This window comes from Magnolia sinica, chromosome 3 (assembly GCF_029962835.1).
Source record: "Magnolia sinica isolate HGM2019 chromosome 3, MsV1, whole genome shotgun sequence".
Lineage (NCBI taxonomy): Eukaryota > Viridiplantae > Streptophyta > Magnoliopsida > Magnoliales > Magnoliaceae > Magnolia > Magnolia sinica.
In genome coordinates, this window is record NC_080575.1 from 109721255 (window position 1) to 109740165 (window position 18911).

The window sequence follows — 18911 nt, forward strand, 5'->3', positions numbered from 1 at the left end:
TGTGGCCCTTTTCCGAACATTGATATCTGGCATGGTGTGATGGATAATCCGTGGACGAGAGTTGTGTTGGGAGAAGTTGTATAGTCCAATACAATGATCCAGACTGTTCATTGGGTCCAACCAACATTTCATGAGCTACCAGAAATAAAAAACATCTCATCAATCGGACCAGTACTAACCATATGATCAATGGCCTTTAATATGGACGGTTAAGATTGTTTACACAAGAACAGTTCCAGTCAACAAACTGGATCTGTTATGGTGGCTTATGGTTCTAAAGAATTGTTCTTGTTAGGCAATCATAACCGGACCATCCATGGCTTGTTAAAGGGATGGCTAGGGAAAATAAAGCCAATGAGGCTTAATAAAAGATGGATACATTTTCTGATAAATGCTATTTTTGCATGCTAAAATGTGTTTTGGAGTTGATGGATGGTTCAGATTAATCGCTTGGATTGTCCAAGGAAACTGATGCAACTAGAAGCACCCTCACTTGTACTACTGAGAGCATGCAAGTCAAGTTAAACCAAGGCCCCCAGTTTAAATGCATCATGGACCAAAAATTATGCTTATTTGATTGTTTGAATATTAGATTTGGGACATTTATTGGACGGTTAAAAATGAAGGGAAAAAAAAAGTCTAATGGTCCTATTTCAATAAACAAGTTTATACGAATCAACGGTAGGAATATGATTTCCATAAGTGACAGTGGGTTCCACAATTTAGCCGGGTTTAATTTGAACTCATGTATGCCATTGTACAATTTCTGCGTGCCTGCGTATCAAGCATCCCGCTCAGCCCGAGTATCATGTGACTCTCTCTTTCCGGAAACCTTCATCCCAACTGGGCTGGGCCTTACTGGGCTCAGGTGAATCGGTACCTAGCCAAACCCATCTACATTTTGTAAATGTCCAAGCCTGCCATGGGCATTAGTTTCGAAGTCGAAGTCCAACCCACCAATGAAGTCCAGGCTTCACCCATTGCAGGCCAGCGAATAAGGTGTGGTCCCATGGGGCCTACCTTGATGCATGTGTAGTATATCGATGCCGTCCATCTGTTTTATAATATCATTGTATGGCATGAGCCTAAAAATGAAGCAGATACATATCTCAGGTGGATCACGCTACAAGAAACAGGGGTGATTAAACTCCCACCATTAAAAAATTCCTAGGGTCCACCGTAATGTTTGTTTGACATCCAACCTATTGATAAGGTCACTCAGGCCTGGATGAAGGTAAAAAAACAGATGGACAGCATAGATGAGCTACATGCCAAAAATTCAGTGGTCAGGGCCGTTGATCTGGTGGGCTATCCTGTGGATGGGCTATAGGCAAAAGTTGCGTTGATTGAACAAGCCCGACATCTAGTTGTTGTCAGTTTTAATAATTTAGTGTGAACAGCCGATCCAACCGTTACTTTTGTAAGTGTTTGCTGCTTGGTTTTTGGTGGTTGGAATGCGTGCATGCTAGAATTTAATTTGCGCTCAATTCAAACCGAACAAAGCCAGAGACCCGTAATGTATGACTGATATTTGATGAGATCAGTCAGCAATCGCTTAATGCCTAAATAGGATTAGGATAGGTTACACTTTTGCGTTTAATATGAAAAGAATTTCCAGTACAACAAAAGAGAAATGAGAAAAAGATTTTTAAGAACAGCTGCAAAACCCTTTTTTATAATTTATAATTGAATCCAACGCATGAGCATAGATTTAAATTACAGTTAAGATTATCAGCTACTGAATTCTTGCTACAAATTATACTACCGAATATAAATAGCAAGCTAAAAGTAAATAATTACAATAAAGTTTGGTTTTAATTGGATTAGTATGAGATGAAATCTTTCTGTTGAATCCCCCTCCTTTTTTTTTACACACGCACCCAACACCCATATCCAGACACGTCATGGTGGGATTTCACCACCTATGGTATCGAACTCAAGACCTCATGTTGAAACTCGTTAAAGTCTACCATTGAGGCAAGGACATATTTGCTATTTAATATTCATAATCATGTCATCTGGATCTTTCCTATGTCCTGATGGTTGCCATAACCATTCAACACTACTTACTTTCTTCTATTTCTTCTTTTGCCATCCATCTTGTAATTGCTTCTTTACGATCACACTTCTATTGACCATTTAAACAATGACGTGTCCTTGCTCGGTGGACTCCTGCTGTATTATCAAGAAATACTCTCTGTACATCTCCATAGATCTTAAAAACACTACGCATATTCATATAGATCACACGTAACTTACTCCGATGGGCTCTCATAAGTAATTGCGACCACGGGAAAGAACAATAAGTAAACTTAATGGGATGGCTAAGGCCCGTTCCTTTTTTGAGAGGTGATACCGCTGAGCGGGGAAAACTCGAGCATGCTAGAGCCACCTCTCTGGAGCACGCGTGGAAAGATGACGTGTCAAATCGGACGGCCCATTTCGTGTGGCCTCGTTATGTATGACCCCGTCGTCTTTTTATTTTTATTACCTTTTTTGACGCAAAGGCCTGAGCCCGGCCCGGGCCCGTACCAGCCAAAAGAGTCCAGTCAGATCCCATCCCAAGCCCGAGCCTGAGCGTCCGGTAGAGAGAGAAAGATACAGGGGCGTGACTCGTGAGTTGGAGCAGCAGCACGAGTAAATGAGAAATTTTACATCGTATATTACAAAATTGCCATTGCAAAGCCTATTTGGCCGGCCCATTTTATGGGCTGTTGTCCAGACCTCAAGCTTACTCCAGGTTAAGCCCAGCCCGTGAAGGCTAGGCCCAAGCGAGATGGCTCACCATATTAAGGTTCTCCAGGCTGTCAATGGACAGGGCCTGGAGTAGGTCTCGGACGGCCCGAAATAGTTCAAAATCCAGGCTGAGATCTACCCAGCCCCGAATTTTAAAGTGATTCGGAAAGGGCTTGGGCCTAAAAAATTAGAATTTTAAATAATGCTGGCCCAAAGGCCCAGCCTAAACAGTTCAAAATCTGAGCCGAGATCTACCGGGCCTGGCCCGTTGACAGCCCTATCTCCAGCCCCATGCGAGGGAAATGAGCAGTTCATAAGGTGGTACATCTACAAATAAATAAACATTGATGTAAAAACTTGAGGATGGTCCACTCATGGGTGGACCCCGCATGTACGAGAAAAATGGACGGTTAAAAAATACACCAGGGCATTTCACGAGTTTCGAGATCTCACTTACATGGCACGTGTACCGCGATTTTACCTTTTACGGGAATGGTTCCGAATAAAGCGGTGAGATGTGTCCGTGTGAGAGGAAGGCCCAGCAGGGGCGACCTGAGAACACACGAACACCATTGAATCTCAGCTACAGGATTAGAGAAATGGACAGTGATCGTGTGATCTCAGGTCGCTCCGGTTGGAACTCCCATCTCCACCTCCTATCTTCTTGCCATTGTGATAGATAAATGCAATGGATTGAATGGCCATATATATACACTAGATTCTTCCTTCCATGTACTACTCACTCGCTGTACTACCGCATGTACTGCTTTTTTTTTCTTTTCTCGTGTGTACTTCAGTTTACCTGTACTACACGTTTTTTAGGGGACCGTGCGGCACTCACCAAGAGGTCCACCTTGACGCATGTATGTATATCCACGCCGTACATCCGTTTTACCATCTTATTCTATACATTGATCTTAAAAGTTAAGTATATCCAATCTCAGGTGGACCGCACCATAGGAAACAGTGGTGATTGAATTCCCATCATTAAAAAATTCCTGTGCCCCACCGTACCTTTTGTCTTCCGTCCAACCTCTTGATAAGGTAAAAAAGGCCTGGATGAAGGGAAAAAACAAATATCAGCTTCATCCAAAACTTGTGTGGCCCAAATTTAATTTAAATTGTCATTCACCACTGTTTCCTGTGGTGTGGTCCACCTGATATTTTGATAAGCTTTATTTTTTCGATTTACACCTAAAATGATCTGCAAAACGAATGGACGGCGTTTATATATAATACATACATGAAGGTGAGCCCATGGTCAGGCCGCACTGTGTTGGATGAGATCGGGGCCGCACCTAATCCGTTCCTGGGTCTAAGGTGTCGTTCGAGAAATTAACGGCTGTGGCCCCCACCTTTTAGCCATTGGATATTCTTAAAGCAATACAAACTTAACTTCCGAACTTAGACCTCATTGTACGGACGACAAATTCCAGGACGAAAATACCCCTCCTTTGCACGGAAACAGATTGGCTACTCCCCGCCACCCGCCAATGGCGGATCATTGGTGGTCTGTGGGCCCAACCATGATGTATTCTTTTCATCCATGCCGTCCATATATTGTTCCAGATCATTTCATGGTATGAAACCAAAAATGAGGTATATCCAAATCTCAAGTGTACCACATTACAGGAAACAGTGTTGAACGAGTGTCAACCATGAGAAACTCAGGTGGAGCCCACTGTGATGTTTGTGAGAAATCCTTCCCATCTAAGATCATTCATAGGGTCACAAAGACCTGGATGAAGAGGAAAAATAAATTTCATAATGATGCAAAACTTCTGTAACCCCTAAAAGGGTTTCAATGGTAGACGTTCAATTCCCCACTGCATTTTATAGTGTGCTCCACTTGATAGTTAGATCTATCTTATTTTTCGTCTCAAGCCTTAATATGAGCTCGCCAAATAGATAGACGGTTTGGATATAACATAGACCTCATGATGGGACCCAAAAAAGTAACACAGTAAAAAAAATAAAATAAAATTATAGACTGCAGGCAGTTCGACAGATTATTATTTTTTATTTATTTTTTTATAGGGAGAACTTTTTACCCTTTACATTTTTCTCTAATACATAATTATGTAAATATGTATATATAAGTATATAAAAATATTTTTCTATCTTTTAATTCATTTCTTTGTCTATTTATTTAACAAGCATATCTCCTAAACTAGAATGTACTTAATGTACCACGTATGATTTTGGGATAGGAGAAGCTAATTTAGCCAACCAACCTAGTTATTTTTCAAGATTCGATTGGGTCGATGGTTAAAAATTCATTTCATTCACTTCGTGGTCAAATTGGAAATTGAGCGGGGCAAACTAGAAATTAAGCAGGGTAAATCGAAAATTGAGCGAGGCAAATTAGAAATTGAGCGGGACAAAATCGAAATTTGAGCGGGGCAAACTAGAAATTGAGCAGGGTAAATCGAAAATTGAGCGAGGCAAATTAGAAATTGAGCGGGACAAAATCGAAATTTGAGCAGGGCAAACTAGAAATTGAGCAAGGCAAAATAGAAATTGAGCAGGGCAAACAAGAGAATGAAATGAATTTTCGACTATCGACCCGCTAGAAATTAAACGAGGCAAACTAGAAATGGAGTAAGGGAAGCATGAAAATTGAGCGAGGCAAACATGAAATTGAGCGAGGCAAACTAGAAATTGAGCGGGGCAAACATGAAATTGAGTGGGGCAAACATGAAAATCAGCGAGGCAAACATGAAATTGAGCGGGGCAAACTTGAAATTTAGCGGGGTAAACATGAAATTCAGCGGGGTAAACATGAAATTTAGCGGGGCAAACTTGAAATTGAGCGGGACAAACTTGAATTTCAGCAGGGCAAATATGAAATTGAGCGGGGCAAACTAGACAATCAACGGGGTAAACATAAAATTGAGCGGGACAAACTAGAAAATCAGCGGGGCAAACTTAACAGATAATTTCATGGCTTGAGTCCAAAAATCTAAACGTATCCAATATTCAAATGGACCCCACCACATGAATTGACGTGAGACCGACATAGCTTTCAATAGTAAAGAGTTCCTACCCTAAGTTGTTGTTGGCAGTCTACATCCTTTTGGATTATAGGGAATTCATATAACCCTAGGTTACAGGCAACTTGCATAACTTTTAGACAATTTAGTTTACATATGACTCAATTGAGTTTCAAAACTCCCTATTTGAGTAACTTAGAGTCGAACAGTCCTATTAGGGGCTTTTATAAAGTCCACTATAATATGTGTGTTTTATTTAAGTTGTTCATTCATTTTGAAAATTATTTTAGAACACAAGCTTAAAAAGAAACCAGATAAAAAACACAAGTAAATCACACCCACGTCACAAGAATCAGTAATAATGATGATATTGCTGTTGAAACCTTCTTAGAGGCCATCGTGATATATATATTTGTCATTAAACCTATTCATAAAATAATGTAAACCTAGTTAAAAGGAAAATATAAAAATATCAGCTTGATCCAAAACTCCTTGAGCCCCTAAAAGAGGGTTTTGGCGAGTTGTGTACAAGCCCCACCATGTGGCGTGATCTACTTTAGCACTAGAGCTTCTTCATTTATTTTATTATCAAAACCTTCTTAGTAATTCAGCGAGGGAACCTAGGAATTGAGTGAGGGAACCTTGAAATTCAACGAGGCAACTTAGAACTTGTACGAGGCGACGTATAAATTGAGCTTGGGTTTGGGATTACAATAGAATATTTGTCACATTTTCAAACCACCATTTCAGTGTATACCTAGAGCTTGGGTTTGAGATTACAACAAAATATTCGTCACCTGCAAAGATAAATTAAAAAACATATCAAACATAAAATTCACAAGATAATCATAATGTACAAAATCAGAAATAATTGAAAACAATGTAGCATTTCATGAATTTGAACAAGCTTCATATGAAATCGATATAGAAATTGAGCGAGGAAATATCGAAAATTGAGCGAGGCAAACCATAATTTGAGCGGGGCAAACTAAAAATTGAGCAGGGCAAACTGGATATTGAGCGGGGCAAACATGATATTCAGCGGGGCAAACTAGAAATTGAGCGGGGCAAACTAGAAATTCAGTTGAGCAAACATGAAATTGAGCATGGCAAACATGAAATTGAGGGGGGTAAACTGAAAATTGAGCGGGAGAAACTAGAAAATCAGCGAGGCAAACTGAAAATTGAGTAGGGCAAACATAAAATTAAGCGGGGCAAACTGGAAATTGAGCGGGGCAAACTAGAAATTGAGTAGGGGAAAAGATGCTTACATTTAGTTTGAATGCAATGGATCAAGATAGCTGGTGTGTATATAAAATACCTCGTAGACCTGATGCAATGGATAAAATAGTGTCGATACGGAGAGTTTGGATTGTAAGTAACTTGATATAAGCTACCTATGCGTTAAGTAGCTTATCGTGGTTCCTACTTCTCAAACTGAAGTGATTAAATAACTTTAAGTAAAAAAGTTACTTATAATTGATCTTAAATCAACCCCACATTTAACAGAACACTTTCTCTACTTATAGTAGATAGAGCTTTAGGAAATGTGAAATTATTTGCAGTCAATTTGTACACCTCTTCCATATCCATCACAACTCCCAACAAATTGAACTCAACGGTATAGCAGCCAAACTTGTTTCCGTAGAATGTTTCATCGATGACAGGAAGGTTTGTTATTTGTAAAAGAGCTCCTGTAATGGATGGAAGGAAAACCGACCCAAATGGGGTTGCATACCCTTTAGAGCTCTTCATCCATTCCCTCTTTTTCAGAGTTCTCAAAAAATCATCATCGACTTTCCTCATCTTCTTTAAGTACCTAATAAACTGCAGCAGTAAAATTCCATGTTTGCTAGTAATTCTTGATGAAGGAAGAGATGTAACATGATTGATTATTAGTCTACATACGTGCACTGACCCAAACCACACCCCCATCAATTTCAACTCATCCATGATTGATTATTAGTCTACATACATGATTGCTAGTAATTTTTATGCCTTTATTTTACTGGTAGGATGGATTGGAAGGTAAAATCCCGGAATATGATGGGCATGCCAAACAGACTCGGTGAACCTATCCTAGGATATAGCAATCCTATAGAGGTCCCAACCTTTGATCTAGGCATTGAGAAGATCCCGACCTTTCCTCAAATCAATCTACATCCCTGATATGGCCCAGATATCCAGTCCGGACAACTAGATAGTCCAAATCTTCAACACAGATGGTTGGAACTTAAGGCAGGATCCTCGTGCTCTTCAATCTACCAACATGGAACTCTCTTCTTAAAAGCATGGAAGTAGAGAGTTATAATCACATTTACAATCTGGAAGGATTGAAATGATAATTGAATTTCAGTCCTTGGCTGATTAGCTCATATGGTGGTATCCAAACTCTAGGCACAATAGTAGTAAGAAACATGGATTGAAATCACACTAATAATAACCCATGCCATGTATTGAAACTATAAAACTCTAGGCACAATAGCAGTAAGAAGCATCATATCTAAAGTACCTGAAGCCCCATCAAGCTTGTAGCAGCAGCACCACGGTTGTCAAGGTTATGATGTGCCTCAAACAACTTAAGGACTAAAGAGTTCCAGTAATCTAAGCATACCTATCCATGCATTTGACGCAGACAAGGTAAGACTCTATGCAAACTCAATTACAAAGAAAAGAAGACATGCAGTTAACATGACTACCTTAAAAACTTCAGTGTCATCAATATAAGAAATGCCAATTAGATATTCAAGACCCATTAGAAGTGCATATCTGTTCTCTGGAGTGGATTCAAGTACTCGGATATGGGACTGCATGGGAAAAACACTATTAAAGTCACTAAGAAAGTTTCATCTAATTACATGTCCAGCAAACCGGTAAACATAAAAACGGGATATAATATTAAATCCAGTATGTTTGTCACTCTACGAACAGTAATGAACACAATATCCATAATTTGACAAACAAATGCAGGTTTTCGATTGAACACCAAGCTTTAAAACCAAAGGCCAGAGGAATGCATATCACTTCATATTTATTATACACTATTACCTTTACAACTAGAAAATGAGTGGGGCAAACTGAAATTTGAGCGGGGTAAACATGAAATTCCACAGGGGAAGCTTGAATTTCAGCGGGGCAAATGTGAAATTGAGCGGGACAAAGTAGAAAATCAGCGAGATAAATATGAAATTGAGCGTTGCAAACTAGAAAATCAGCGGGGCAAACATGAAATTAAGCGGGACAAACTAGAAATTAAGTGGGTCTAACATGAAATTGAGCGAGGCAAACTGGAAATTGAGCGGGGGAAACATGAAATTGAGCAGGGGAAACGTGAATTTTAGTCGAGCAAACGTGAAATTGAGCGGGGTAAAACAGAATCAGCGGGGTAAACATGAAATTGAGCGGGGCAAACTTAACAGATAATTTCATGATGGACAACACCACATGATAATTTAAACATATCCAATGTTTAAATGGATAACACCACATGATAATTTTGAATTGAACTTCTACTGTTGATCATTTCTTAGGAGCCACAGAAGCTTTAGATCAAGTTTATAATTGTGTTGTCTATTAATCCATGTCTGTATGATCGTATGAAAAGGTTTGATAACAAACAAACATCACCGTTATAAGATCCATTAAAATATCTACTAGAATCTCGATCGTTAATGAATTACCATATAATACATTGCATATTGAAGAATATCATGATTATCCCAAGTTAGAGAATGTTGGAATCATTGGCCATGTATGGCATGTTTTCATCTGGTAATGTAATGATTGGTTTAAATTAATCAGATTGGATATATACGGCTTTATAGACATGAAGTATTATAGATAACTCAAGATACAATTGTATTGAAGAATAACTTCTTTCCTTGTACGTGAGAGATTGAGAAGACGTAGGTAAGTGAAAGAGTTTCTACAATGGGTGAACTCTCTCCCATAGCTACTCCCCTATATAAAATACATTCGGTCTCTAACATAGACCTCATGTTTGCCTCGCTAAATTTCTAGTTTGCCCCGCTTAATTTCATGTTTGCCCTACTTAGTTTCTAGTTTGCCCTGCTCAATTTCATGTTTGCCCCACTGAAATTCATGTTTGCCCCGCTCAATTTCTAGTTTGCCCCGCTCAATTTCATGTTTGTCCCACTGAATTTCATGTATGCCTCGCTGAATTTTTAGTTTGCCCCGCTCAATTTCTAGTTTGCCCCGCTCAATTTTTAGTTTAGTTTGCCCCGCTCAATTTCTAGTTTGCCCGGCTCAAATTTTAATTTGCCCCGCTCAATTTTTAGTTTAGTTTGCCCGGCTCAAATTTTAATTTGCCCCGCTCAATTTCATGTTTGCCCCGCTCAATTTCATGTTTGCCCCACTCAATTTCTAGTTTGCCCTGCTCAATTTAATGTTTGCCCAGCTCAATTTCATGTTTGCCCCACTAAATTTCCAATTTGACCGCGAAGTGATAGAAATTGACTGCGAAGTGAATGAAATGGATTTTCAACCATCGACCCGATGGAATCTTGGAAAATAACTAAGTTGGTTGACTACATTAGCTTCTCCTATTCCAAAATCATATGTGGCATGTTAAGTAAATCATTCTAGTTTAGGAGATATGCTTGTTAAATAAATAGATAAAGAAATGAATTAAAAGATAGAAAAATATTTATATATATTTATATATACATATTTACACAATTATGTGTTAGAGAAAAATGTAAGGGGGAAAAAGTTTTCCTTGTAAAAAAATAAAAAAAAACTGTCAAACTGCCATGGCACTGCCACCGTACCGGCAGTACTACCATGGCCCTCTGTAAATTTATTTTTTTACCGTGTTACTTTTGTGGGTCCCATCATGAGGTCTGTGTTATATCCAAACCGGCCATCTATTTGGCGAGCTCATATTAAGGCTTGAGACGAAAAATAAGACAGATCTAACTATCAAGTGGACCACATTGTAAAATGCAGTGGGGAATTGAACGTCTACCATTGAAACCCTTTTAGGGGTTACAGAAGTTTTGGATCATTATGAAATTTATTTTTCCTATTCATCCGGGTCTTTGTGACCCTATGAATGAACTTAGATGGGGAGGATTTCTCACAAACATCACAGTGGGCCCCACCTGAGTTCCCATCGCAGGACCGTCCGTCAGCGCTCGTCTCTGCAGGCCAGCCAGAGGAAGCCAGGGGTATTTTCGACCTCAAATTCGGTTTCCGTACAAGGAGGTCTAAGTGTGTATGTTAAGTTTGTATTGCTTTATAAAAACCACTGGATAAAAGGTGGGGCTTCTCTCCTTCCCGCGTTCGTATCGTAGAGTCAGTACTACCTGTACAAGTACTCCCTCCGGGATACATGGCAGATAATTAGTTATTAAGACAGTACGCAGGCCCCATCTTGCGAAGACATTGTGCGGGCGCGGATTGGATACTTACATGCTCAATAGCCGAATCTCTACTGAAGTGACGTCACCTAGCTCTGTGGACCCCACCATGATGCATGTGTTGTATCCCTATTGTCGAACCATCCGTAGAAATCGTTTTACGGCATTACAAAGATACTAAGATAGATTTAAATTTCAAGTGGACCCACCATAGAAAACCGTGGGAGCCATCACACCCACTATCGAAACATTTATAGGGCCCACAGTGATGTATTTTTAAGATTTATCCTATTCATAAGTTAACATAGAGATAGATTAAGTGAAAAAAAAAAATCAGCTTCATTGGAAACTACCCTGAGAAGTTTTGAACGGTGGATGTCATTGTCCCCACTATTTTCTATGGTGGGATCCACTTGAACTTTAGATCTATCTCATTCTCTCTATAATGCCGTAAAACGATCTCTAAAAATGGTTGGACGGTATGGATACAACATACGCATCATGGTGGGGTCCATAGATTTTGGCGACGTCACTTCAGTAGCGAATAGTGATTTGGCTCATGACCTTGTCAGTATCCAATCCGCGCCCACATTGTGCGCCCTCTTTGATGTGGACAGTAACCACCACTAGTTTTTGGGCTTGTTGATTGGCTGATCACGCTTAGGTCATTCCCCAATATGGCGGGCCCCACCATAAGCTCAGATGGTAACCATGGGGTGACACGTGGGAAATAAGGAGTTCTCACCCAATTGTAGAATGAATCTGGACTAGGCCTTGAAGCCCATGGGCTATAACTGGGCTTTAATTTCAAGCCTGATAGCTTTAGGTTAAAACACAAGACGGCGCTAAGCCTGGCTAGAATGAGTTGAGCCCAAGCCAAGCCTGAAAATTGATAGGCCCATACATCCCATGCCAGGCCCAATCTCAGCCCATGGACCAAGCTTGCTGGCCATTGATCGGTGGTTAGGATCAACCCCCATGAAGATGATATCCAATCTTTTGCAACTTTAGGTGGAACCACTTGATGGAAGGCATGGATGGCTGATTGGTTTTTTTTTTTTTTTTAAATTTATTAAATTAACGTCCATGTCCATTTCTCTTGGTCATGATTGCATGGTAATAGTTTTCTAGCAAAGGTCTTTTACCTAGACCTGAGAGTTAGTTCTTCTTGAATTGGACGCAGCAACCAGAATTTTAATTGGTTGAGTCTAATCAAACAGAGCGTGATGTATGTGTAACATCCAATCTATCCAAAATAAATAAATAAATAAATAAATAAATAATCTATCCATCAGTTGCGTTGGCTTATGTGAGCACGTCAACCCGATCATATATCACCCAAAACTCAAATAAGCTCCAGCAGAGGAAACGATGGGAACGTGGACACCAACCATTCAAACCTTCTTAGGGTCACCTTGATTTTTATATGCCACCTAACCTATGCATCAACTGAATCCTAGCAGAAGAAACGAAATATCAGCCTATTCTAGAAATCTGGTTCCAAGAAGTTTCGGTGGTGGGTGTGGCCCACCAGAGCCAACATATTGCTGGATTAGGTGATATGGAATTGGGTTGGGATCCATGGATCAATGGTAGACACACCAATGGTTTGGATTACCATGATATGCGAGCACTTGTTAGAATCTAAAACCCAGGTATACCGTTGAAAGATACACGACCTGTGTTAATACAATTTCTCTTTACTGGTGATGGGATTTGAGTATAGTATCCGTGAATGAAAGCCTTGCGTGTGGAATTTGCTTACGACTGATGTGACAAAGATGGGCCCGGCTTTGATGTTTCCCAAAAGTTTAAGTGTCATGTGAAAATTCTTCCGTGACTTTTAATATATGAAAGCTAGGGACTTTTTTGGCAGGATTTGCCAGGAGTCCTTTCCTTTTCTCTTTCAACTTTTATCATTACTTCATCTTTTTTAATTCATAAAAGAGATGTTTGTGCAAATTGATACTTTTCGGTAAAAAGGGTATCATAGGCTTACATGATTTTAATTGATATGAAGCCAATCATGTTAATCTTTGTGAAATTTCATCCTACATGCATAATTTATGTTGTGAATATCTACACAATGGCTTAACACTGGGTTTATTAAAAATGAAAAAGAAAAAAAGAAGACAAAATTTATGAAGCTTGATAATTAAATGTGTACTGCTCATTTGGCCAGTATTTGTATGGATTTGAGTTTCATGCTAAGCTCACTGGAGTCGTAGGGAGCAGCACCCTCTTGCTTGGGGTTGGGGGCATTGCCCTAATTCAAATGATAATTTCATAATTTCATGTGACATTTTTAAGTAACCTCTAGCTCATTTAGGGTTATATATATAAGCACTTTAAATCAAGTGACTTGATCTCCTGTTCTGCTATGATCAGTCATATCACTTCTTTTTTAATCTGCTCAAACTAGTCTCGATGAACTTCTCTCGGTTCTTGTCACTTGTCATGCTACACATGGTTGCAGTGACAATGGATTTGGACTGTCCATTTAGTGGGCCATACTTGGCTGGCCCATGCCACAAAATCCACACCAGGTGAATGATCTTAGGCTTCCATCAGACGAAATTTGCCCTTTGAGGACCATTCATGATGTTTCTATTTTTGTTGTTTATGTGCAGATCCACTATCATTCAGGGTTGGTTCTCTACCAAGGGCCATCCGTATGTAGGGCCACCAGATTGACCAACTACACAGCCATCCAACATGTTTATAAGCTCTAAAGGCAATGACTACTCACTCATTAGAGTAAATTATAACTGAACCCTACTTGTAAGATTTTTGACTGAAAATCAAGCAAGCCCTCTCGCCTAATAGTTGACATTCATATTTGCGTATTTTATGTATTAGATTTTGTGTAGTCCATCGGATCATTACAAGGCATGCACATATTTACTTGTTGAATTATATTGAGATACTTTGATGTTTGAATTCATATGCATGGATGTGGTTGTTTTGTGACATATGCATAAACCATCATAATGAGGAGTGTCTGACTAAAAGAGTTATATTCTCTCACAATAGAATATATATATATATATATATATATATATATATATATATATATATATATATATATATATATATATATATATATATTTATATAGGAAAAGGTACTATGCGCTCGACCTCACTATAAGCTCCTGTGAGGTTGAGCTGTGTGGGCCCCACCGTGATGCGTGTCGACCATCAACACCGTACATTTGATGGGTCTCTTCTAAATTATGAGATATCCCAAAAATCAGCCGTATACGGAACTTAGGTGGGCCATATCATCTAAAATCATGTGAAGACATGCCAAAAACATATAAAAGCACTTGGTGGGGCCCACTTGAGTTTTGAATGCTATTGAAACTTAGTCTGAACCTCATCCAAGTGGAACACACATAATGGATGGGCTGGATTTGAAAACCACATCTCGGTGGGCCCAAAAAATGATTATGAATGTTTTAATGGTGCACTGCCCCTTCTCACTTCTCTATATGGTGTGGCCCACACAAGTCACGGATTGACTTGATTTTTGAGACCTAAACCACGATGGAATGGTGCATCTGACTGATGGGGTAGATTTTCGAAACACATCACAGTGGGGCCCACACAACTCGACCTCATGGGACGGTCTTGTGAGGTCCAACGCATAATACCTTTTCCCTATATATATATATATATATATATAGATACACACACACAACCACATCGATACATATGAATTCAAACATCAAAGTATCTCAATATAATTCAACAAATAAATATGTGCATCCTTGTAATGATCCGATGGACTACACAAAATCTAATACATACAAAACGCAGATAAGATTGTCAACTATTAGGAAGAGGGCTTGCTTGATTTTCAGTCAAAAATCTTGCAAGTAGGGTTCAGTTATAATTCACTCTAATGAGGGAGAAGTCATTGCCTTTATCTAACATTGAAAAATACTATTAGCATTCCTTTTTCATGCAAGGATGGTAAACGTCTATCACCCTAATTTTTGATCAAACCCATACATGGTGGGCCTATCTGTTAAACAACTCGTTGAATGACTTGAGGTTTATTAGGGTAAGGGATCCCACATTTTGGATTAAGTATAATATTAATTTTAGCAGGTCCACATGCCCTCCGTGTAGGATTCACCTCACCGAAGCGGGCCTTCCTCCGCAGACACGATCGCATGCTACACTGCGAGTAGCCACCTTGCTACTTAGATGGCATTCTGTGGGCCTCGTGATGATGTATGCGTTTTATCCACGCCGTCCATTCATTTTAAATCATAATTTTACAACTTGGACTAAAAAATGAGGCAAATCCAAATCTCAGGTGGACCACACCACAGAAAACACTGGTGATTGAATGTCCACCATTGAAAACTTCCAAGAGCCTACTGTAATGTTTATTTGCCATCCAACCTGCTGGTTAGGTCACAAAGGCCTTAGATGATGGGACAACACAAATATCAGCTTGATTCAAAACTTTTGTGACCCCAAGAGGCTTTTAATGGTGAGCGTTTAATCACCTAGTGTTTCATGCGGTGTTTGCACTTGAGAATTCGATCCGTCTCAATGAGCTGAAAAATATTAACGAATGGCATTGGTAAAATGCATACATCATGGCGGGGCTCACAAAGCACCGTCCAATAGCGAGTCACTATTCAGTGTCCTTCCTCCACATGTACAAAATTAGCAACTCTCTGTTCTTCATTTTTTTTGAAATAAATGCAACATTATATGGAGGAAAGTGCCTCTTTGATGAAGTGAATCTTGGGTGAAGGGTATGGGGCCCACCAAAATTAAGGTTATACTGAATACTAGTTATGTATCTCACGTCCATGACGAGTCCCAACAGATCCAATGGTCTGAATCACGGAGCCGTGGCCAGACCAAAGGGTGTTCTTTGGGCTGGATGGCTTCCCCCAACCCAAGTCAGGCTCTCTTTGAGCCAGGTTTGAGCTGAACCTTGAGGCCTGTGCTTTGGACCTGGGGAAGAGTATCAGGCCGATGATTAAATGGCTCGACAAGGGCATCGATGTATATGTCCAACGAGCAGGCCCCTCGTTTGTGGGGCCGGTTCGCACCTGGTCTGCATGGACTCACGTTTTTGGCTTATGGGGCTAGTATAGGAATAGGACATGTATGAGCCCATCCAGAGACACGCCATTTACTGACTGGTCAATTCATCAAGTGGGCCACTCTTGCACCAAAATAATGGATGGTTGACAGGACAGTCGGCAATGGTATACAAAACATGCGTCGTGGGCCATTTAAAGTGTCACAAATATCGCTGATATTTTGAAAATCTTTAGATAATATCGCAAAAAAAATACACTAAACGAAATTATCGCGGCTGGGCTGATTTTAAAATATGGCAATAAAATCACAATATTAATAAAAAAAAATTGAGAAAAGATTAAAATCTTGTTATATAAAGATTTATTTAAGTTTTAAATTTATTTATTATTTTACAATAAATATTTTTAAATAAATTCTCACCGAGATTTTTTCTGTTAATATCCTCAGAAAAAGCTCAAATATTGAAAATCTCTCCAGAAATTTCCAGATCAGGTCATCAACATGGTAGGCCCACTTATGTACAACTTGATGTCCCGCATACGTGCCAGGTACGGCCACATGATAGGTGCCAGCTAGCCGAACAACCCAACGAGTTGGAGGATAGGCCCGTGAAAATAAGATGAGACTCGTTGCGATCTGTTCATAATCCGAACCATTAATCTGGTGGGCCTCACTACCTTCCGACCAAAGGACCGTTATTCGTGGGAAACTATTGCGGGACTAGCTGCCCATCGACAGCACATTCCTACGGTTAGGATGGTCTAATAAATCTGATTTGTTGGTGGGCCACGGTCTGTATTTATGCGCTGAATAACTGCGGTATACAATCGTTGCTGGCTTTATATTATTAGACGAGGATAAAAGAAGGCTGACGAAAAACCGTCCCGTTCCACGCTGATGGGGCAGCAGCTTCGACATCTCTGAATGGACTCTTCTATCCTTTTCTCTGGATAGATTGTATGATCTTCGAGCCATTTTTACGCAGCGTGCTCAGGTTTTCGTTTCGTTCAGGTGAGGCCCACATTTAGCTGATCCATTCCATCAGACAAGCTCCTTGAATTATCCCATCCACAGATCTCGAACTTCTTCTGATCAACGTGGATGTTTGTGGCATTTCTCTTCATGATCGTCTGTTTACAGGCAACCAATTAAAAAAGCTGGGGTGGTCTTTGCCTTGATGATTTCTGCAGAATGGTCCATCTCAGGTGAGCCCAACAGACCAATGGCCTGGATCACTGGGTCATGGTCCTTCCCCTACCTCTACAAGTATACCAAACCACATGTATAGTATACATATTCTCGGCTGAGGATCATCTAATCCCATCTTGAACTGACACGCCTCTATTATCCATTTCTCACTAATCCATCTCATACTCGTCGTGGGACCACCTGACGTGTCCATATGCGACATCGTGACATTATCTGAGCCCACCAGGGCCGGTTAAATGCAAGCATAATCCAACATGATCTGAAATTATGCTGGTCTTTTGTGGGTGTCATAAGATGCGTCTCGACCGTTCATAGGCTATAATACAAAAATTCTGCAGGTCACTGACAATCACTACTGACTGCTGATCTAGTCGTGCAATCTTCAGGCTCCAAACGCAATCGCCCCGCATGTGCCAACTTGGCATCTCTTCTCTACTGCATATCACGCCCTCAAGAAGCCTGTAGTTGGTTGCCATGAGAAAAAAAAATTAAAAAAAAAGAGTTAGATCTAAGTCTCAAATGGACCACACTATAGAAAACAGTGGTAATGGAATGTCCACCGTTAAAAACTTTCTATAGCCCACTTAAATATTTTGTCTTTCACACATACTCACAAGCACTAAATGAGCACTTAAACCTCTGGCTTCAGTTCACACTGCACACTTTAATTTTTAATTGTCATTCATCCTAGAATTTAAAATAGGCCTGGCTCAACATACTTTTTATCTGCCATCAAACCTATTGATTAAGTTACCAGAACTCGATGAAGAGAAAACACAAATATCAGCATGATTTAAAACTTTTGTTGCCCTCTTAGGGAAAATAATAAGGCTGAATCACAAGTATTTCTTCTGGTGTCACTAGAGATTCAATTTGCATTTAAAAAATAAAAATAAAATAATGCCTTGAAATGAGTAGGTAAAATGAATGAACGGTGTATATAAAACAAATACATCATTGTTGTGAGACCCACAGAGATTTAGGTCCGCTGACTAGTTCATCTGATCATCACTTGCGTACTAATATAAAATCAAATGGATTTTAAACCATCTATTCCTTCTTACACGTGGACCGCCAGATTAATTAGTGGGCTTGAATTTTTGGGGCTTAGGGATGCTCATTGTGTCTCCCACGAATATTCTAGATGCTGCACGCATGCGCCGTTTTAACAAGCGCAGCGTTTCTATCACGCGCTTGAAGATGGGGGCGTCTGAGCGCTTGTGAATACGTAAACACGGCACGTGTCGAAATCCCAGTCTGACAAAGAGGAACTATAAGGTATGCTCATCAGCAAAAGCATTGTTTAGCTGATGCGCAAGAACCGTACATGTGGGACATCTTTTAAAGATCCCAGCCATTCATGTGATGGGTCTCATTGTGGATGGAGGTGGCCCTAAAAACTCTCCAGTGGATCGTTTAAACACTGTGGACACTAAACTATCTTATTTTGAATCAGGCCGTAAACTGTGCATCTCATAATATCAATGGTTTGGATTATGCAACGTGGCAGAAAACGTAC